Source organism: Podarcis cretensis, assembly GCF_951804945.1.
Source record: "Podarcis cretensis genome assembly, chromosome: 7".
NCBI lineage: Eukaryota > Metazoa > Chordata > Lepidosauria > Squamata > Lacertidae > Podarcis > Podarcis cretensis.
In genome coordinates, this window is record NC_137176.1 from 51,921,423 (window position 1) to 51,944,942 (window position 23,520).

General features: G+C 42.7%; 1 protein-coding gene across 3 annotated transcripts in view; it reads left to right on the forward strand.

Annotated features, from left to right (window-relative positions):
• Nucleotides 1–264: 264 nt before the first annotated feature.
• The window catches only part of MAPRE2 (microtubule associated protein RP/EB family member 2), a 101,686-nt gene continuing 78,430 nt past the window's right edge, over nucleotides 265–23,520 (forward strand). Inside the window, exon 1 of one of the 3 annotated variants that reach the window (XM_079982753.1) lies at nucleotides 265–473. The gene's annotated coding sequence lies outside the window, so the exon portion shown is untranslated. Of the gene's footprint in view, nucleotides 474–570; nucleotides 591–1,232; nucleotides 1,313–23,520 lie in introns of those variants that run through there. The other 2 variants (XM_079982755.1, XM_079982754.1) reach the window with 2 other exon arrangements.

Consider the following 23,520-nt stretch of genomic DNA (forward strand, 5'->3'; position numbering starts at 1 on the left):
CAGAGCATCTCCTAAGGAGCAGAGCGACACAGGAAGTGCTCCTTTGTGCTGCTGCTGCTGCTGCAGGAGCAGCAGGGCTGTGGATGCTGCTGTTACTGGAGGTGACCTGAGCTCACCGAGGCGATGACTGAGCAGGCAGGAAGATAAGGAAGGCGCGCGGCGTTGGTCGCCGGCGTGACAGAGAGAGCTCTCCCGCCTCCGCCGGCAGCCCCACACCGGCGCGTGACGCACTCCGCCTCTGGGCTGGGCTCTCGCCGTTGGCTCCAGTCCCTCTTCCCTTTTTCGCCCGCCGCTCCCTCGCGGCGCGCCAGGACCGCCCCTCCCCGGAGTAGCCCGCCTCGCCCGCCCGGCTTGATTCACGTGGCTCTCGGGGTGGAGCGGCAGCCGAAGCGGAGACCGAGGAGGGTGGGGAAAACAAAAGGCAGCTGTCAAAGGAGGAGAGCGGCGCGTTTGGCCCAGCCCGGCAGTAGCAGGTGAGTGACGTGCCGCGTGAGGAGAAGAAGGTGGCGGCGGCGGCGGCGGCGGCGGCGCTTCTCTCCCCTCACCTCAGCTCGCGCCTCAGACTTAGTTGCCCGCAGAGCAGCCCGCCGGTAGGTAGCTGGCCGGCTGGCTCCAGGTTGGGTTCGCCGTCTGCCTGGTGCGAGGGAACGGGACTCGCTCTTGCCTGGGCTGCCTGGGCGAGGGGGGAACTCGGAGCTGCCACGCTGGCAGGAGCGACGAGCGGCGCTCTGAGGGGCTTTCCACAGAGCCGGCGAAAGGAGCCGAGGCGCGCGCTTCCGCGGTGGGCAGGGGCGTCATTGCGCGGCTGAAGTGAAGCTCGGGAGGAAGGGGAGAGAGGAGTTGTTTTTGGTCTGCGTGGGAAGGAGAGGAAGCGGAGAGGGAGGCACTCGCCACGAAGCGCCAGGAGATTGGCAAGAGGCAGCCGAGGTACAAAGAAGCCCTGTTTGCCGAGGAGGGAAGTCGCTGCCAGCCCCAGGAGGAGCCTCTCAAAACAAAGCTGCCAGGGCTGGGGATGAAACCCGCGGCACTCCCCTCCCCGCGCGCGCCTTGGGTTGCCAACTTGAGGTTTAAAAAAACAGGCCAATGGGCAGAGGCAGGATGGGCTAGTGGGCGGAGCTCCGTGAAGTTTTGACAGGTCAGGGGCTTTGCTTGGCAGGTTTCAGTGGAGGAGCACAAGGTGGACTAGTGGATTGGGAGGTGGTCTCAGTAGCAGGAGAAATGGCACCACCGCTTGAGTCATCTAAGGCTGCATTCCTAACACTGCATCCCTGGAAGGAAGGGAGAAAAGCTGCCAGGAGACAGACTGTGAGCTGTGAGTAAGCTGCCTAAAAACGAAATTGAGGCTTAGTAGGCATAGTAAACACCTGCTTCCCAAACATTGGCAAGCACACTGGATAGGCAAGTGTGCAAATACTTTTTAGATGGCAGCAACCCTACCTGTTCCCTTGGAAATAGGTGTTTCCTTGTTGGAAGGGGCTGGATTGCTTGGTGTAGGAATTGAAGTAGTTGAAGCATTGATCTTAAACTTGCCAGACGTTCAACTGAAATGTTAGCTATTGAGGGCATTCTGTGTTTTAACACAGAGCAGTTACTTTCAAACTTTTTAAACTTGAGCGCCATCAAAATTTAGCTGACTTTCCTACCTCAGTCCTAGCCAATCTTTTGGCAACACACAGGGCCCTCCTGCATACGCACAGCTGTATGTAAGCATTGCTGTGTGCCCAGAGATCTATGGGCAGGGGCCCTAAGCCAATGCTGTACTGGAACTGCCTGTGACGTTGGTTGTGTGTTTAAACGAGCAAGCTTACTTAATCTTGTCACTTCTATAATGGGGAGGAAAACAGCTGCAGATGTCCCATAGAATCATAGAACTGGGAGGGACCACAATGTTCTCTTGATTTGGATCATGGACCAACACCAGTTTTCTGCTGCAAACCACTTCTCTGAAATGAGTACACTTGGGCCAAATAGCAGGCAGGCAGGCAGGTGGCCATCTTCAGCAGAAAACTGGTCTGGGACTCTGACCCTGATCAGGTGCATGTTCTGGATCTGGGGGCCATCACTGCTTTTTCTACAAAGCAAAAACTTCCAGGCGAAGGATGTTTGTTTAAACTTTGGCCCTTAGATTCCCTCCTAAAGCTGCGGAAGGAGGCTGGAATGAAAAGTTCTCTGAGGCACTCATGCTTGGCATTTTGATGTCTGTAATGCTAGATCACTGTAGCTGGCGGGAATGTGTTCCTGCCCCTGCTTTGGTGCAGGTTTCTATCCTCCCCCAAACTTCAGTATGTACACATGCATGCCACGCACACAGGTGTATTTCACACACACCCTATGGGGGACCACTTCAAAGTTTGCAAATCAATTCCATAGAGAGAGTGGTTCAGCTTAAACCATTTGGCCTCTTTCTGTGGGTGGGCAAAGGGATTCATGCACACACAAATAACTCTGGCAAGCTGTGAACCCGGTGTGTATGTAGGGAAGAGGGTATTTAATTTCATTGGGCATAGGGATTTGCTCATTAGTTATCTATTTTAAGACATGCTCATCTTGAAGAACAGCTACATTCATCAAGGATGTCTAAAAGGTTATATACGATCTGGAGGCAGGAAAGATTCAGTTTCTCACTTCACTTTTAAAAAAAAGCAAACTTGGCCTGATCTGTTCAGTGATCTCCTTAACAAACCAAGCCCTGTACAAATTATGGATGTCGTGCAAATGAGCAGAATAGCTACAAAAATAATGTTTCTGTGCTAGCTATTCACTCCCCCCACCCCAGCTTTGCATAGTTCATCTAGCATTGTGTATGGACAGTACTACTGCTAGATATGGAAATAATAAATCTTTGGTTGCTTTGAGTTACAGTCACTCTCATGATTATTCTGTCTTAAAATCAGTAAAGGCTGCTGATTTATTTATGCTAAATGCTTTAGTTAGGTCTTGCTGCTGAGCTAGAGAGCAAGTGTGTGAGGGGAGGGGAGAGAAAGAGTTTAATAAAAAATTCAGTAGATAAAATGCACAGCTGTTTGAATTGAACATTAACTGGTGTGACCTCAGCAGCTAGTTAACATCCAAGATTCCCCTGTGCCCTGAAATATTCCAATATATGTGTTATCTCCAGCTGCTCTCAGGGGCAGTAGGTATATAGACTAGGCTTTTCAAGGAAACCTTGTTCTCCATGCTCAGTTGTGTGATAGGAATGGTGGTAGAGTCTAACAAAAACACAGCGGTGTTTTTAACTGAAAGTCTATTTGACATTAGTCTTGTTTCACAGTGGAGAAAAGTAAGATACAGTTTGTTTCCATGCTGAATTGAAGGTGCTGGTGTTAACCTTTAAAGCCCAAAATGGCATGAGATCTGAGTCTTTTAAGGACTAGCTTCTTCTTGCATTCTTCCCTGCATGCTCTGCTCATCAACAGAGGCTCTACTTCAGAGCCTTCAACCCTGTGAAGCCCAGAGGGCAGCTACCAGGGAAAGAGTATTTTCTGTAGTGGCACCTACCCTGTAGAATGCTCTGCCAAGTGAAGTCTGCTAGGCTTTGTCTCTAAGGAGACCAATAGAAACTTGGTTATACCAAGGCCCTTACCAGGCTATTTTACTGTTTCATTTCAAAGTTTTGAAAGTTTTAACCACTGCCCCTATATAAATGAAGATGTTAATATGCTGATTTTTTAAAATTTCTTTTAACTTTTATTGATTTGTTAACCACCTTGGATACCTTTTTTGGATTAAAACAAAGCATGTTATTAAATAAATAAACCTTACAGAAAAGCAGGAAGTATCTTATAAAGGTGTTGCAGGGCTTTGTGTGTGTGTGTGTGTGTGTGTGTGTGTGTTATGTTATGTTATGTTATGTTATGTTATGTTATGTTATGTTATGTTATGTTATGTTATGTGTGTGGTTGTTTTTCTCCTCTGCTGATCCTGCTAGTATGTTTGAAATGGGAATAAATTTTACATCTGGCTTGTAGGTGTTTAGCATATCAGTGTGATAGGCGCTCTCAAAAGCACTATGATCTCGGGGTGGGGGGTGCGGGGAAGCAGGCATCTGAAAGTGCCATAACAGCCACAGGGGAGGGACAAGGCGTATTGACTAATGTCAGGAATCATTTGGCTACTAAATCTTATTAAAGGCACTTTGTTCCGCTGTTTCTTGCAGGGGAAGGTGGCATTAATTGAGAGTGCACAGCTGATGCTGCCATGTAGAAAGTAAATGCAACAACTGTAGGTGGTAGAAATCCTTCCTGTAATTAAGCTGTGTAAAAAAAGAACGGGGACCATTTAATACTGAAATATAAACTTAGTTTTAGCTGGGTCCCCCCCCCCCTTTGGCTATACAACTGATGAACAGGCTGCAATGAGGTCCTGTCCTGATTCATCTAAAGTTAGCTGTAACCAAATTCCATTGAAGCCAATGGGACAAGTTAACTGAAAACAGTGAGACTTCTGAGCAAATATACATAGGATTGCACTGTTAGTTACACAACTAGCTATAGATGGATTGGGACCATTGTATTTATTTGCCATTGCATACAGTATCAATACCTTTCGATTATGTAAACTAGAAATCTTTTTGCAATAGTTAAGTAGTAGTTAACTAGAGCCACTTTTTCTATGGACCCTGAGAGACACTAGGAGAATTTGCTACTTGGTCTTTATTGAGAATAGCAGTCATAAAAAGGCTCAAACTACAGCAAAACTTCATGTAAGGTTCTGCAGAAGAACTTAACTTGGATAAATTATTAACTTCACAGTTCTGTTTCCTACACAGGCACATCTACTGATTGTTCCAAACAGTGGTAAGCGTTACTTACATTGCAATCTTGAGAGGGATAATATACCCTTAAATCCCAACAGTATGTGGGAGCAGAGGTGTATCTAGGGGTTGGTTAGGGCAGCTTATGCCAAGGGCCTGTGGCTCAGAATGGCTAGAAGCCTGTTTGCCCATCCACACGCTTCCTGGGTTGCTCCTCTGCTGCTCTGGGCAACTGGGCAAAGTGCACAGGTTCCTCTGGCAAGGGCACAAGAGATGGAAGGGTGCCAACACAGCTCATTGCCAGGGGCTCAAGGGAGCCTAGGTACGCCTTTGTGTGGCAGATCTGCTTATTTTGGTACAAGCACATTCTGTTGCACTCAGATGCATGCTCACTAGTTTGAAGTCAAACAAAGGTATATTCTAAAAGTTTAAAATGGGATATGGATTTCCTTATTTTAACTTACGTCCAGGGCATCATTTAACACCACCTATCCTAAAGAGGAATTAGATGGTGGTCAAATTTCTTATGCTCAAACAAATATCCTGTTTGTTAAAAGCATGGCTTATTCAAAAGTTTGGCAAACGTTACTTTCTAATGGGAACAAGTACCCATTTTGAGGGGGTAAGATATTATTGAGCTACATCCATGTAAGTTTGAGACAGCTTCCTTTTGGGTGCAAAGGATGTACAGTGGTATCTCAGGTTACAGACGCTTCAGGTTACAGACTCCTCTAACCCAGAAATATTATTATTAATAATAATAATAATAATAATAATAATAATTTATTTGTACCCCGCCCATCTGGCTGGGTTTCCCCAGCCACTCTGGGCGGCTTCCATAGAAACCAAAAAACACTAAAATATCACACATTAAAAACTTCCCTGAACAGGGCTGTCTTAAGATATCTTCTGAATGTCAGGTAGTTGTTTATCGCTTTGACATCTGATGGGAGGGCGTTCCACAGGGCGGGCGCCACTACCAAGAAAGCCCTCTGCCTGGTTCCCTGTAGCTTTGCTTCTCGCAATGAGGGAACCGCCAGAAGGCCCTCGGCACTGGACCTCAGCGTCTGGGCAGAACGATGGGGGTGGAGACGCTCCTTTAGGTATACTGGGCCGAGGCCGTTTAGGGCTTTAAAGGTCAACACCAACACTTTGAATTGTGCTCGGAAACGTACTGGGAGCCAATGTAGGTCTTTCAAGACCTATGTGGTCTTGGTGGCTGCCCCCAGTCACCAGTCTAGCTGCCGCATTCTCGATTAGTTGTAGTTTCCGAGTCACCTTCAAAGGTAGCCCCACGTAGAGCGCATTGCAGTAGTCCAAGCGGGAGATAACTAGAGCATGCACCACTCTGGCGAGACAGTCCGCGGGCAGGTAGGGTCTCAGCCTGCGTACCAGGTGGAGTTGGTAGACAGCTGCCCTGGATACAGAATTGACCTGCGCCTCCATGGACAGTTGTGAGTCCAAAATGACTCCCAGGCTGCGCACCTGGTCTTTCAGGGGCACAGTTACCCTATTCAGGACCAGGGAGTCCTCCACACCAGCCTGCCCCCTGTCCCCCAAAAACAGTACTTCTGTCTTGTCAGGATTCAACTTCAATCCATTAGCCGCCATCCATCCTCCAACCGCCTCCAGGCACTCACACAGGACCTTCACCGCCTTCACTGGTTCTGATTTGAAAGAGAGGTAGAGCTGGGTATCATCTTCATATTGATGGACACCCAGTCCAAACCCCCTGATGATCTCTCCCAGCGGCTTCATATAGATGTTAAAAAGCATGGGGGAGAGGACGGAACCCTGAGGCACCCCACAAGTGAGGACCCAGGGGTCTGAACACTCATCCCCCACCACCACTTTCTGAACACGGCCCAGGAGGAAGGAGCGAAACCACTGTATAACAGTGCCCCCAGCTCCCAGCCCCTCTAGACGGTCCAGAAGGATGTTATGGTCGATTGTATCAAAGGCCGCTGAGAGATCCAGCAGAACCAGGAAACAACTCTGACCTTTGTCCCTAGCTCGCCAGAGATCATCAGCCAGCGCGACCAAGGCAGTTTCAGTCCCATGGTGAGGCCTGAATCCCGATTGGAAGGGATCCAAATGGTCCGCATCCTCCAGGCATGCCTGGAGTTGTTCAGCAACCACACGCTCAATCACCTTGCCCAAGGATGGAAGATTTGAGACTGGGCGATAGTTGGCCATACTGGCCGGGTCTAAAGATGGTTTTTTAAGAAGTGGTTTAATGACCGCCTCTTTCAGCGGATCTGGGAATGTTCCCTCACAGAGGGAAGCATTCACCACCCTGCAGAGCCCATCGCCCAGCCCTTCCCGGCTTGCTTTTATTAGCCAGGATGGGCAAGGATCAAGGAGACAGGTGGTTGGTTTCACACGTCCAAGCAGCCTGTCCACATCCTCGGGGGTAACGGATTAAAATTGATTCCATGCAACTTGACCAGACAGGGCTCTAGCACTCTCTCACCCCAGCCCTGCTCCCACGGTGGTGTCTAGCTCCTTCCGAATATGAGTGATTTTATCTGCAAAAAACTTTGCAAAATCATTGCAGGAGATCTTGGGGTCTTTACAAGGCCCCGGTGGTAAAGGTGGTTCCGTTAAATTGCGGTACCTTGGGTTACGAATTTTGCTTCAGGATGAGAACAGAAATCACGCTGTGGCGGCATGGTGGCAGCAGGAGGCCCCATTAGCTAAAGGGGATTCTTCAGGTTAAGAACAGTTTCAGGTTAAGAATGGACCTCCGGAACAAATTAAGTTCTTAACCCGAGGTACCACTGTATAGCTTTAGAGATAAAAGGCCAAGACATTTCTATTTAACATCTCATACTTTACATATTCTTTGCATAAAATATTTATATGTCTATATGTTCTCTTTTAAAAGTCTATTTATGAATAGCTTTGCAAATTAGGCCAAGCCTTATTTCAAAATGAAGAGTATGCAAGTCAGATTGCAGGTGATCAAATGCTACGTAGTCTGGACCCATTTCTGTGCAGGTGCCTGTATGCCTTTCATAGCCACCGCTCCTTTTGTTTGCGTTGTGCCTCACCATATCAATTAGGACTAGAGAAATATGGAACAACATTGTTAAAGCAATCAGCACTTAGGTATTCATTGTCAAACACTGTAAACTCTTGAGTGAAACTGACAAGGAGCTGATGTGGTAGGGAGTGCTTGGGGTGTGGTGGAAGTGCATTTGCCACCACATTCACTGCGTTATGAGGCATGTTTCTGAGGCAGATAATTGTGCATTCAAACCACCTCCACCCTATTAGTAGTGCAATCCTATACACACCTACTCATAAGTACACCCAACTTAGTTCAGTGGGGCTTTCTCCCAGGGAAGTGAGCACATGACTGAAATTTTAGAATACAGTGGTACCTCGGGTTACATACGGTTCAGGTTACATGCGCTTCAGGTTACAGACTCCGCTAACCCAGAAATAGTGCTTCAGGTTAAGAACTTTGCTTCAGGATGAGAACAGAAATCGTGCTCTGGCAGCGCGGGAGCAGCAGGAGGCCCCATTAGCTAATGTGGCGCTTCAGGTTAAGAACAGCTTCAGGTTAACTACGGACCTCTGGAACGAATTAAGTACTTAACCCGAGTATACGGTATGTCTGTCTGTACCTTGAGAAGAAACAATTCTTTGGTGAACAAGAATTGTGCCAGCCACTCTAATGTGCCTCGTACATGATGTGTCAGAATGCAACTCACAGTGGGCCTGTCAAAGGAGAAGAATATCTGCCCTTATGCTTCTTCTGTCAACAGCAAGCCTGGAATCTACATTTTATTGTTATAAAGGGAATACTTTAGGGCAGGATTCAGACATGACGATTTGTTTTTTTTTTTATAATAATTTTTATTAATTTTCCACACATAAAATAAAGAACAATGTAACACAATATAACTTCATACTCATCGGTTCATAGCCTTTTTTCTTTGACTTCCCCATACCTCCCCATCCCTGCATCCTTGTTTAATAATTCTTTAGCAACCCTTAAGTCCATTGTCTTAGTTCCTTTTCGTAAATATTTCTTAAGTTTTTTTGTTTACTGCTGCAATTCTTTACTTCTTACCCCCTGACATCTTAACATTCCTCAATTTTACAATTATTTTTAAGATATATTTTGAAATTCTTCCAGTCCTCTTCCACTGTCTCTTTCCCCTGGTCCCGGATTCTGCCCGTCATCTCAGCCAGTCCCATAAAGTCAATCACCTTTGTTTGCCATTCTTCCAGAGTAGGTAGTTCTTGCGTCTTCCAATACTTTGCCAGTAGAATTCTTGCTGCTGTAGTGGCATACATAAAGAATGTCCTATCCTTCCTTAACACCACTTGGCCCACCATACCCAAGAGGAAAGCCTCTGGTTTCTTAGGAAAAGTCCATTTAAGGACCTTCTTAATTTCATTATAGATCATTTCCCAGAAAGCTTTAACCTTTGGGCAGGTCCACCAAAGGTGGTAGAAAGTGCCTTCAGTCTCATTACATTTCCAACACTTATTATTAGGCAGATGATAAATTTTTGCTAGCTTGACTGGGGTCATGTACCACCGGTAGATCATTTTCATAATATTTTCTTTTAAAGCATTACATGCAGTAAATTTGATACCGGTGGTCCATAACTGTTCCCAGTCAGCAAACATAATATCATGACCTATATCTTGTGCCCATTTAATCATAGCTGATTTCACCGTTTCATCCTGTGTATTCCATTTTAACAGCAAGTTATACATTCTTGATAAATTCTTAGTATTGGGTTCCAACAATTCTGTTTCTAATTTTGACTTCTCTTTCTGAAATCCTATTTTCCTGTCCTGTTTAAACGTCTCATTTATCTGATGGTAATGCAACCAATCTCGAACCTTAGGTTTTAGTTTCTCATAACTCTGAAGTTTCACCCTTTCACCATCGTATTCTATAATCTCATGATATTTTGGCCATTTAGAATCCATATTAAGCTTTTTTACTTCCCTAGCTTCCATTGGTGACACCCACCTAGGGGTTTTACTTTCCAACAAATCTTTGTATCTAGTCCAAACGTTATACAATGCTTTCCTTACAATATGGTTTTTAAAACTTTTATACACCTTTACCTTGTCGTACCATAAATATGCATGCCAACCAAAACTATTGTCATACCCTTCCAGATCCAAAATGTCAGTATTCTCAAGAAGTAGCCAGTGTTTCAACCAGCAAAAAGCTGCTGATTCATAGTAGAGTCTTAAGTCCGGCAGGGCAAACCCCCCTCTATCCTTTGCATCAGTTAAAATCTTAAATTTAATTCTGGGCTTTTTGCCCTGCCAGACAAATTTTGATATGTCTTTCTGCCACTTCTTGAAACAGTCCATCTTGTCCACAATCTGCAGCGTCTGGAATAAAAACAGCATTCTAGGCAATACATTCATCTTAATAGTAGCAATTCGGCCTAACAAGGAAAGTTTCAGCCTTGACCATATTTCCAGATCCTTTTTAACTTCTGACCAACATTTTTCATAATTATCCTTAAATAAATTCACATTCTTGGATGTTAAGTTTACCCCCAGGTATTTTACCCTTTTTGTTATTTCCAAGCCTGTTTCATTCTGAAAACTCTCTCTTTCTTCCATTGTTAAATTTTTTTCCAACACTTTCGTTTTTTGTCTGTTCAATTTAAAACCTGCTACTCGACCAAATATTTCAATTAGTTCTAATACTCTTTTAGTACTAGTGTCTGGCTGTTGCAAGGTCAATACTAGATCATCTGCAAATGCTCTTAATTTATAATGTCTAACTCCGACCTGAACTCCTTTAACCAACTGGTCCTTTCTGATCATGTTTAACAAAACCTCCAGGACTGATATAAAAAGTAAAGGGGATATTGGGCAACCTTGTCGTGTACCTTTTTCTATAGGTATTTCTTCTGTTACCACATTATTTACAATTAATTTGGCTTTTTGTTGAGAATATATTGCACCTATACCGTTTTCAAAACCTTGGCCTACCCCCATCCCTTGGAGATTCTTTTTCATAAAAGTCCAACAAATGTTGTCAAAGGCTTTCTCCGCATCCACAAAAATCAAAACTGCTTTCCTATTAATGTCAACGTCCAGTAGCTCCAAAATGTCTATAATGTTCCTCACATTGTCTGACATATGTCTACCTGGGAGAAAGCCTGTTTGGTCCTTATGAATCTCTTCTGCCAACACTCTTTTCAATCTTTTTGCCAAAATGTCTGCAAAAATTTTGTAATCCACATTGAGTAAAGATATAGGGCGGTAGTTTTTAACTTGGTTCTTCTCAGTCTCTGTTTTCGGTATAAGTGAGATGAAAGCCTCTTTCCACGATTCAGGTGCCTTTTTCCCCTTCAAAATTTCATTGCAAACTTCCTTCAATGGTTGTATCAGCCATTCTTTCAGCATTTTGTAGTATTTGGCCGTCAGGCCATCTGGTCCTGGTGATTTTCCCAATTTCATATTTTGAATGGCACCCTCTATTTCTTGTTCTGTTATTTCCTCGTTTAAGATCCTTTTACTTTGTTCTGAGATTTTTGGTAAACCGTATTTTCTGATGAATTCTTCTATTTCTTGCTCGTTGGTTGGCCCTTGTGCATACAATTTCTTAAAAAAGCTTTGAAAACAATTGTTGATCTCGTTGGGTTTGTGGATAATCTTTCCATCCATTTCTAAACTTGTTACCGTATTCATTTTCTGCCTTTTTTTCAATTGCCATGACAGAAGTTTCCCACATTTATCCGCTGATTCAAAAGTTTTTTGTCTCATTTGCTTTATCTTCCATTCTATTTGTTGGTTCATGAGTTCCATGTATTGCATCTGATGAAACTTTATTTCTCTCAAAATCTCATGAGACTTTGGTTTGAACCTCAACTTCTTCTCTCCTTCTTTTATTTTTTCTAAGATTTTTTCCTTCTTTTCATTTTGTTGCTTCCTCTTAATAGAATTTTGTTGAATTAGGAAACCTCGCATCACGGCTTTGCTTGCGTCCCAAATTATTCTTTTTTCCACATCTGTTTTCCTGTTGATCTCAAAATAATCTTTTAATGTTTTAAGGGCCTTCTTATGGATCTCTTCGTCCTTGAATAGGGTGTCATTCATTCTCCATCTAAAGGAACCAGTTGTTGTTAGTTTCATCTCCATCTTGACCGCATTATGGTCGGAGCACGTTTTTGGGCAGATTTCTACTTTTTTTGTTCTTGACGCCAGACTACTAGAAATCCAAATTTGGTCTATTCTTGTCCATGTCATTTTTGCTTCTGAGAAGAAAGTTCCCTCTCTCTCTAAAGGATTCTTTGTTCTCCAAATGTCAATCAAGTCCATTGTTTCAGTCATTTCAAAAAAGATCCTTGGTAGTCTCCCTTCTTTCGAGATCACTTGTCTCTGTGCTTTGTCCATGTTTGTTGAGACAACTCCATTCATATCTCCCATCATTAGGATTTTATAATCTAAAAAGTCAACTAATGTCTCATGCAACTTCCTAAAAAATTCAGCCTTCCCTTCATTTGGGGCATAAACTCCCACAATTAATATCTTTTCTCCTTGAATTTGTATTTCAATTGCCAGGTATCTTCCTTGTTCATCTTTAAATATCAATTTTGGAGCCAACTTTTCCTTTGCATAGATCACCACACCTCTTTTCTTTACTTTGTCTGATGAGATAAATTCTTGACCGAGTCTCTTATTTATTAATAATTTCCTGTGTATCCTGGCAATATGGGTTTCTTGCAAACATATTATGTCTAATTGTTCTTTCTTCAAAATGTGAAAAACCTGTCTTCTTTTCCGAGGAAGGTTCAAACCATTACAGTTCCAACTAAGGAGTTGCAGAGACATTTTGTATTTAGGTAGCTGTTCCTCCAACTGCTCCAAGCTTCTGCTCTTCCTCCGATGGTGGTAGTGAAAGTCCAAATGACAAATTTGCTATATCGGGTGGTTCCCTCTCCTCCACGGTTCCTTTCTGCAGATCCTCCAGATACTTCTCTAGAAATAGTTCTTTGTCCTGAATTGTTTTTATTTTAATCTTCCTTCCATTGAAGTTAAAGGACAATCCTTGTGGAAATTCCCATCTGAATGGTATAGTGTTTTTCTTCAGCAGGTCTACTAAACTCTTGTAATATGTTCTCACCTCTAAAATGTATTTAGGAATGTCCTTAAAAATCTGTATCTGACAATTTTGGATCACCAGTGCCTTTTGGTAATGCAAATTCAATATTCTATCTCTTTCTTCTTTTGATCTCAATGTAATTAGGCAGTCCCTTGGTTTTTTGTCCTGCCTTCTACCCAGTCGAAAGGCTGATATTATCTCAAGTTCCTCATCTTCCTCCCATTCCTCCCGCCAAAAAGTTATGATGTTCTCTGTGAGAAATTTCACAAGGTTGTCCCCTTCCCCTTCAGGCACCAATCTAAATTTTAAATTCTTCTCTTTACGTTGAAGTTCCAGTAAGGAGAGGGCTGCATCATGCTCATTCACTTTTTTAATAATAGGCCCAAATTTTTCCCTTGTCTCTTCAGCCGTTATTTTTGCACTTTCTGCAATCTTTCGTGTTTCTGAACTTTCCTGAATTAATCTATTTATAGAATCTGTGTTCGATGCAACACTAGCCGTATTCACATCCAACCTTGTTGTCAACTCTGTTAATTTTTTAGAATTCTCTGTCGAAAGTTTTGTCAATGCTTCCAGGGATTGATTTATTTTAAGTAGAGCCTGAGTCATAGGATCCATAGAAGCTGGTGTTTTTTCCTGCACAGCTGCAGTTCCTGATATAGAGGCCCTTTTCTTGTGAGATTGTTTTGCTTTCTGCCTTGTTACTATCTCTTCTGTAGGGGCACTCATATCCTCAAGGTCGTTTTCACAGAGTTGATTCCCAGGTGGAAAATCCCACTGTTACTTTTTCAAGTGCAACAGTTTCAGATAGAGCCCTCTAGAGGGAGCATTCAATTGTATCCAAATGGCAGAGATAGAAAAAAACAAAGAAGCAAGGGAGTATAACAGTAGCCAAAAGTTTCCAATGTCCAAATTGTAAAGTCTCTATTTTTCTATGTGGCCAAAATGCAGCAAAGTACATCTAAGGTCCGATAACTTTTTTGCAAACAAGTCCTCACTTCTCAAAGTTTGACAGTCCACGTCCCGGTGTCTTGTTTGGGCAGCCCGACCCCAGGGGATTTGGCAATGGAAGGTCTTAATTTTCCATTAATTTTCCAGCAGATTAACAACGTTCCAATCCCTTCCCCCCTTCTCCTGCCAATCTGGGGGGAGGTTTTAAGTCCGATGTCAGTTTGACAGCTTAAAAAAAATTAGAAAGGTTCCCTTTAAGTGCAGCTTGATTTTCGTTGCTTTATTCCTTCTGCAGTTCCGGGGAGGCAGACTTCCTTAATTTTTGCCTTTCCCGTTTTCAGCCAAATTTTTTTTTAAAAGTCCCGTTACTTTTCCAATCTTACTCACGGGTGTTGTGGTCAAATTCCAATTGCAGGAAGGAATCGGCGCTCTCCGCTCATGGCGACGCGGCTTCACTCCGCTAGCTGGGTGACGACTCTCAGCACCGCGCTTACCCCGATGCCGCTCAGAAGCCTTTAAAAAGGCTCCCTCACAGTACCGGGGGGCGCAAAGGGTGCCCACCGAATCTCCTTTGTTCACAGGCTCCGCGCCTGTGATTTTAGGGGTCCCCCGCTTGCCGTAGCGGGTGAGACCCGAACTAACGGAGCAGTCCTGCCTCGGAGCTCGAGGCTCGGACCGCCATTAAGCGCTGGCGCCGACCGGAAGTCCAGACATGACGATTTGTTGACCCCTTGTTGAAGCCTATGATTTGTGACAGTGTTTAATCCTACTGAGTCATATGGGGGGAGGTCACTGGAGGTCTACTGAAAGAATAATATAAGCAGGGTGGAAAAGCAGTCACTGAAATTTTTATCCTGACTCCTTCCCCCCTCAAAATACAATGTTTTTAGAATCTATCCTCTTCTAGGACCTTCCTCTAAATAGGGTTGAATGACGTTAGGGACTGAACTGTTTGTTATCACAGTGGAAAGTCAAATAGTTTGCAGCAGAAGTAGGCAACAAATTACTCTCAGGCTACACCCAACACTGAGTATGATTCAGAATTATGGGGATCCTGCTTTGAACTTGCTCCACTTCATGGGCTTATGTCAGGAGTTAATTTGCTCGTATGCTGGGCAGCTCTTATCTGCTAGCTGCATAAGTACTTCGCTTTTAAATATGAGTAAGACAGAAGTCTGGGTTTAAAAATAGTTTTTTGGGCAATCAGCCACCAGTCTGTTGCTTGTGTTATTCAAGGTTAGATTATTATTAGTAACCCACCAACAATGTGTGCTGGACATTGTACAGCACGCAGAACTGACGGGGTCACTTGAGCTGTGGGTTTTTTACACTAAATGAGATGGACACAATTTCAGAGAAAAGGATCTGTGTTTTATAGTAAAGTTAAGGGAGTTAGATGGTAGCAGACAGTGAGCACAGAATGAATAAATTTGGGCAAAGTCCAAATAAGCTTTGAGGAAAGGCTTAAAGGGAGGGATGGAAGGCAAATCCACACTATACTTTTAGAACATGTACAACACACATTTAAAAGACATGCCTTGCCCCTACAATTCCCAGCCACGTTAACAAACTACAGTACCCAGGATCATTAGTCTATCCTGTGGGGCAGAACAAAAGAAAACACATCTGCAGTGGAAACCAGTGCTAGCCTTGTGTTGTCAAGCAGGTCTGGTGAGCAAGGACTTGGTTACTTCTAAGTTCTGTACAACTCTGGGCACTCTGATGGCACTATGTAGACATAGAATACTAATAATAGTAGATGCGATGAACAAGAGAATAGAAATGGGAGAAAGGGGAAATCATGGAAGAGTATTTGGGGACACGGGCAGACAGCTTTAGAGGTAAGGACCATGAACTTAAAGTAATGTGCAAAATTAAGGGGAGAAATGAATGGACACCAGAAATTATGGGAAATCATTTAGTATAGGATTCCTGTGTTATTTACTCCTAAAATACACACCTAAAGTTTGTGAATTACGGTCCTCACTACTGATTTTGCTTCATATGTCATCTAGGACAGAAGCTGGCTAAAATTTTTGCATCGTTGATTGTTCTTTCAACCCTTAACCTTTTTTGTAACTTAAGCTAACTTCCCATGCTCTTTTAATCATCCTGTTCTATGATTAAATATGTCAAGAGATATAAACAACTCAGTTTGTGGCTTCAGAGTAAGGGCAGAGCTGGTGCTCCACCCAGTATACCCAAGCGTGGGGAAAATGCTGCAGAATAAATTATGCATGAATAACTCTGCTTTTGGAGCCCTTAACAATACATCAGAAAAACAGGTTAAGATAGGTGCTGTAATATAGGTGGTGTTTAACTAGGAATGACAGCTAAGTCTTAAAAACTAGGGGACACTATCGGGACTCAATGCTCTGGTGGGAGTGAGGACTTGCTAGTCAGTAGACATGCACAATATTGCATTGTTCTTGAAAGAGACAGTGGTGAAGGAACTGCCCAGAAGAATTTTGGCAGGGGATTTTATTCTGCTGCCATTGTCTCTCCTTTAGTTGTTCTTCTTCAATTTCCACATGGATTACAAACTGACTTAAAATTCAAAGGCACAAACAAATTCAAAGGCTCAAACAAATTCTAAGGCTGAAACAAATTCTAAGGCTGAAAGCCACCTTTATTTTGAATAGCACTCACAGCAGATTAGCCACAAGGACCTACTGACTGCCCAATGCTTGGAAGTTGCCCTATTGCAGTGGAAAGGCCACATAATATTGGTAAACTACTGTGAAATAGGATTCTGAAGGTTGAAAAGGTAAGGAGAATCAGTTGCTCTGTGGGTGATTAGAGTTGGAGTTTAGAAGAGGGGGACTATCCTAGTAAATCCATTTGTGGATATAGCCCTGAAATAAAATATTCTGTGAAATGCCTCTTTGAGAATTCAGCACCATTAAAAGGTGAACACTACAGGGGACTTTGAGCTTTGGTAGTTGGTGCAGTTCTCACTTGATAACATGTAAATGTGGTAGCATCTCTTTCAGTGTAAGGAGTCAGTTTGGATCCCTGTTTCCTCTTTCAGAAAATATCTTCCAAAAGCAGCCCAGCCATAAGAGAAACCTGAGGTGTTTCACACACTACATCTGAATACATAAATTTGGATCAGGGGAGATGTTGTCAAAATATACCACAGGACATGTTTCACTTTCAAGTTGCATTTCTCTCTCTTGGAAATACGCTTAGCCACTACAGATATAGGGCACTTTGGAAATGAACTTTCCTTTGCTCAGTTATTTAATTTGAGAAGGAACAGATATGAGTTTGACAAATGGGCCTTGCAGAAGGCCTGAAGCTATCCTGCAAGCTTGATTTGCACCTGGCCATTCTCACTCTAAAGACCTTTCTGACCTTCCAACCATATCCCCCACTCTCTTATCAGCATTTGAAACAACTTGTGCACCCATTTTAATTGCAATGGAAATATTATTTTTAGAATCACTGTTCCACCAGGGGCGCTGTCCTGTGCCAAATAATACATTTGTACAGCATACCCAAAATACCAGAGCAGGCAGTACTACTACCATTTGCATCCCAAGGTGGTGTTTGACTCCAATAGGACAGGAACTAGACTGAGATCTTGTACAGTGAACCCAAAGCTGTTGCCATAGCAGAATGGAATTGCAGGACTTTGCAGTTAACTGTGGATAACAGTAAACAGGATTTCTGCCAATGTGACAGTGTGCTTTTGTAGGAAATTTTGCAGTGTTTGAATTGCAGGGGGAACCCCCTTAACAGCATGGGGATCATAATGACTAAAATAGATGTGGGGAAGAATCTGGGGCTTCTGGATTTCATTAATGCCTCCCTAATTAAAATACTGTAGTTTTTACCTTTTAATCTATCTAAGCAAATAAAGCTTGTCTGTAGTGCAACTTACTACAGCCCTAGACTTGTGCCCTAGACTTCAGTAGATGAGCTATTAAATGATAATTGCTAAAATATAAACAACTATTTTCAGTTAATTTCATCTTTATCAAAGATGATAGAAATATGACTCAGCTCATATCATATAGGTCTTCTATCAAACTGTGAAGTTGCATTTAATTTTAGAGTAACCTTTCTTGCAGTTATAATGGCACTTATTCTCAGAGTTGTAACAGCTTTGTAACTTGGAATCATAGAATAGTAGAGTTGGAAGGGACCCCGAGGATCATCTAGTCCAACCCTCTGCAGTGCAGAAAACATTTGCCCAACACGGGGCTTGAACCCACAACCCTAAGATTAAGAGCCTCATGCTCTAGCAAGTGAGCTACTACATCTTGTGGCTGAGCTCTTTCCTTTTATTAGATTAGTATCAGAAAAAGATTCCTTGTTTTACATCTAAGTTTAATACTTAGTTTCACTATCTGGTATGACAGAGCAAAGCTAAGGCCACCCAGCAAATGAAATGCTTAAGGAAGGAAATTAATGCCTTGGGAAAGGAGAACAGGACATGCTTGCTATTACTTTCTGTATGCAGCTAGACCTAGGGAAATTTTTAATAATACACATTCCATTACTTTCACACACATCATCTCAAGTTCCCTATGGGATCCTCACTAAAATGGTCAAGACAAGAACTACTTTACAACATCTTGAAATTAACAAGTATTGAAGTACAGTGGTACCTCGGGTTAAGTACTTAATTTGTTCCGGAGGTCCGTTCTTAACCTGAAGCACCACTTTAGCTAATGGGGCCTCCTGCTGCTGCTGCGCTGCAGGAGCACAATTTCTGTTCTCATCCTGAAGCAAAGTTCTTAACCTGAAGCAATATTTCTGGGTTAGAGGAGTCTGTAACCTGAAGCGTATGTAACCTGAAGCGTCTGTAACCCAAGGTACAACTGTACAACATTAAACTTCGTTAGATGGATTTTAAACCACATTTTCTTTATACTGTGTGCTATGGTGCATGAGTCATTAAATCTGTTCAAAGAAATTATGAATCATAGTGCCAAACAAACAAACTTTGAGTAGAAGCTATTTATAATCAATGGTATTTCCCAGGAGTACAATTTTTAAAACTAGCTAAAGCAAAGCTTTTTTCTATAAAATTGCAGAGGGATAAAAAGAAAGCAGGAGACAGCTCTATTCCCTTCTTTCTGAATGCCCCAGGTGGGGCAGATCTTCACCATACATTTAAAGCTTATTCAACACATATTCAAAGCGCATGACTCCAGCCCCCAAAGAATCCTGGGAAGTGTAGTTTAAGAGTGCTGGTAATTGAAGCTCTGTGAGGGGGAAACTACACTTCCTAGGATTCTGTGAGGGAGTCATGTGTTCTATAGTGCATTGAATAACCTTTAAATGCAAGGTGCTGTTAGTTACAGTGTGCTCCTTAGCCATGGCGTAAGTTACATTTAACCCAGTGGGGCTTACTCCTAGGTAAGCAGAACTGCAAGTATAGTTACTTCCTTCCCTGTCTCTCCTAAGCTGTTTTCTTCTTTCTTTTCTTTCTTCCAACCAACTCCTAATGTCATCCAGCTTGACTCCCAAGGCTACTAGTTAAAGTCTAGTTAAAAATTCAGGCAAGAAGTACTTAGTTTGTGATGCTGAAAATATGGATATTGATTTATCTAGCAGTAAAGACCTATCAATTTTACTTCTAAGTTCATCCCTCTGTGTTTAATAGAGTCCAAAGTAGTTGTTAAAAGGTTGCAGTCTAAAGAATACTTTCAAACTGTCTCTTACTTTCTTCCAAAGCTAGATAAAGATATCAAAAAGGGAAAGTGTTTGTGTTAGTAAATGAGGGGCTTCAGAATAAAGTCCTTGCTTGCTAATTCACTTCAGGAAGGAAAGCCCTGTCATCAGGCTTAAACAAAGGAAGTGGTTAAGGTAGTTGTTGGTGGGCTGTTGCTTGTGCAGTTCTTGTTAGGAAATGCATAGCCTGTGAAAGCATATGAGACAACTGTAAAATGTTAGGGACATGGCTAGATGTTGGAATACCACCAAATAGCTCATATGCGGATTCCACTCCAGAACGCCTACAGATAGTATTCTATTCTCAGTGATGACATAACTGATGAAAAGTCAGAATTACTTCCCCATTCTGGATAGGAACTAATGTGATATAAAACAACTTGGGCTATGACAGAGATGTGAGCAAACCAAGAAAGTGTGAAAAATCACTGGGCTTTTTTCTTTTCTTTTTAAAGCAAACTAAGATTGCTTTAGAAATTACCTTCTGCTCAGACTTCTCATTTTTGTTTATACAGCTTTGAAATAATGAACAGCAATAGATTGCAGTACTCCCAGATACACACCATTTAGCTGGGCTAAGAGTGATCCCTATAAACTCAATGGGACTTACTTCTGAGTAAATGTGTCAGTGTGCACCAGGTCACATGTAGATCATAAATTATCAGAAACAACTTGGTTGTGTAGTGTGGGCTACTCTTTCTCCATACCCTTTAAACTGATACACAAAACCTGTTTGTCACTCCACCAGTACAGTGGTACCTTGGATAAAAAACTTAATTCGTTCTGGAGGTCCGTTCTTAACCTGAAACTGTTCTTAACCTGAAGCACCACTTTAGCTAATGGGGCCTCCTGCTGCCACTGGAGCACGATTTCTGTTCTCATCCGGAAGCAAAGTTCTTAACTTGAGGTACTATTTCTGGGTTAGAGGAGTCTGTAACCTGAAGCGTCTGTAACCCAAGGTACCACTGTAAACAAAACCTGATTGGGATGATTGTCCTGGCTGGAGCGGATGGGGACCTCTGGAAGGCATGAGGTTGGGGAAGGCTGTTCTATGCTAACTCTAGGCAAAGTTAGGAAAGGTGAAAACGTGAATCTCTACCCCATGAGCAGGCTTATAAAAGATGCTTCTCTGGGTGGCTTGCTGTATTTCAAAGAAAGCTTTAAAGCACTGTATTCATCCTTATAATTGTACTCTGGTTTGCTTAATGCCTTACTTTGTGGTTCCCATGCCAAGGCACTTCAAAATCTTCCCTGTAGGGAATAGCTCTTTAAACGCCTCTTATGCTGAATAATGCAAGGTAAGCAAGGGAGCTGCCATAGTTTTTTATATCCACCTTTGCAGAATGTAATGGACTCTCTAGGATTTAGAAACACTGCAAAACTGAGTATAGAAGTGAATGCCATTATTTTCTTGTGCACCCCATGTAAGAAAGTATTAATACTATCCTTTCCATGTGGAAGTCATAGGGATTGCCCTGCATCTAATTGCATGCTTGCTGTAGCTTAGAGTCCTTTGATCCTAACTGGTGTCATAGTGCCTTCTACTGCAATACCTTTTGATTTTCTGATGTCCTACACCAGCACATGATGGTTGGGGCTGATGTGAGTTGTAGTCCAATATATTTAGAGGGTACCCTGCTGGCAAAAGCTGTCCTCTGCTATGTAGTGGTTTTAGAGCCTCCAAGATACATATTAACCTATTTATGTTAAGTGTGCCTGCATTTAAATGGAGTTTGTGCATTGTAGCAAAAGGTCATCAACTGTCTTGAAGAATCAGTTCTCTGGACTGATTCTCCCTTTCTGTCTATCAGCAACTTTTCTCACTGCAGCTCCTCCTCTGTTGCCGCTACTTCCTGTGTGGGTTCTGCAATGATTGCTGCTCTTTTTGAGTTGGTATTAGAACACATGTCTTTCTTATTCTGGGCTTTAGGGCATTTTCCATATAAAGCATGAACTAAGGTAAAGGTAAAGGTACCCCTGCCCGTACGGGCCAGTCTTGACAGACTCTGGGGTTGTGCGCCCATCTCACTTAAGAGGCCAGGGGCCAGCGCTGTCCGGAGACACTTCCGGGTCACGTGGCCAGCGTGACATCGCTGCTCTGGCGAGCCAGAGCCGCACACGGAAACGCCGTTTACCTTCCCGCTGGTAAGCAGTCCCTATTTATCTACTTGCACCTGGAGGTGCTTTCGAACTGCTAGGTTGGCAGGCGCTGGGACCGAGCAGCGGGAGCGCACCCCGCCGCAGGGATTCGAACCGCCGACCTTTCGATCGGCAAGTCCTAGGCGCTGAGGCTTTAACCCACAGCGCCACCTGCGTCCCCTTAAAAAAAGCATGAACTAGAAGAGAGTTTATACAAAGCTGTTTGTTATGGAGGTGTACCACATTTTGTTGGTTGTAGCAGTGATAAAGGAAACTGAAGCTATGGGAAGATGAGCAAAAAGAGCAGCAGCAATGCAGCTGAATCTTGAATCCTTGCCTTGGCACAGCTCTGATTTGTCCCAGACGAATAAAAAATTGCATGGCTAATTAATATTTTTGTCTTGCTTGCTATTTGCTTCAAATTTAGATTTCAGTTTAGGTTATGAATGTTATACAATATATATGGGAGCGAGGTAAATGTTCAGAGACCCATCACATCAAGGATTGAGTATACAGTACTAAAATTCAAAAATTAGGCAGAACTTGGCTCTCTAAAATTACAGTATATTTAGCTAGAGAAAGTGTGGCTAACAGATAGATCAGTTATGTTATCTGGGATTGTAAGGCACTGGAGTCTGGAGGATGGAACAGTGTCACATCTGGTAACTTTGCAGGCCAAACAGAGAAATTGCAAAACTTAAATTTTAAAAGGCCTGGGTGAATAGTAAGGTTGCTGAAAAGAAGACCAGGCATTGCCCTTTATTCAGTGGATCTTCCTCATAGGGATGTGTGCATAGCATTGCAACATTGAGCACATAGCTGTATACACACCATACATTTAAAGCACATCTGCACCCCCCCCAAAAAAAGGCTTTGGGAGCTGTAATTTACCTCTCACAGAGCTACAGTTCCCAGCACCCACAATTCCCATGACTTGGTGTGGGTGGGTGCTTTGTATTGTATGTATGCAGCCACAGAACGGCAAACCCTTATCAAATGAAATCCTTAAATTTCTAATACCCTACTGTCCTTTCATGACACATGATCAGTGCTGCCTAGACCTCCATTGAGTTCCTCAGTGCAGAGCCACTAGCTATGCATATGTCAAATACTGCTATCAGTGCTTGTAATCCCAAGTACAGATACGGCTGCTAACCAGGAGACATCTCCTGTTGTTAGATTGTCACCTCGTGGTTCATTGCTCTGCAGTCAAGCTGGCAGCTGTTGTCTCCTATAGGATTTGGGTTGAAGAAGAAATGAGTGTGGTCTGACTTTTGTAGCAGAGAGCAGAAACTGCAGAACCTAGATACACATAGCTGAAGTTCAGTTTGCAGTTACAGTATTTGAAAAAAATGTACACTGCTTTTCAATTTTGTAAGCACACTAAAATAAACTTTACCGCTAAGGTGTTTGACAGTCTTTTTTGGTCCAGTCAGGTGACTGTAGGTTGAAACCGTTCTATGTGCTCAGTATTGAATACTGTGTAGATTTACCAAAAAAAAATTACTCTGCAACATTCTACTGCAATTTAGTAATAATATTTATAGTCATTTTGTGTCATTTACAGCATTGTGTTTGAGTTTATTTAAATAGCATAGTGACATTTGTTCTCTTCTGATAAGTTGTTTGTGATAACTATTATGTGCTATTTGTACTTTTATTTCAACATTTCAATAACTAATGTTTATAATATTTGAGTAACTGTATAATGTTTAATTACAGGTCTGAGTTTAAATCAGATTTCCTTATCTAAGTGAAGTTTTCTGAAACTATTAACTTTTGTTGCATAAGATGTAATTGTCAAAAAGATTACACATTAGAGGTTTCTAATAAGCCTGCATTTTTGCAGAGGTTGTTTTATGCGGAGTTTGTTCTGGGCTTCAGCTGGCAA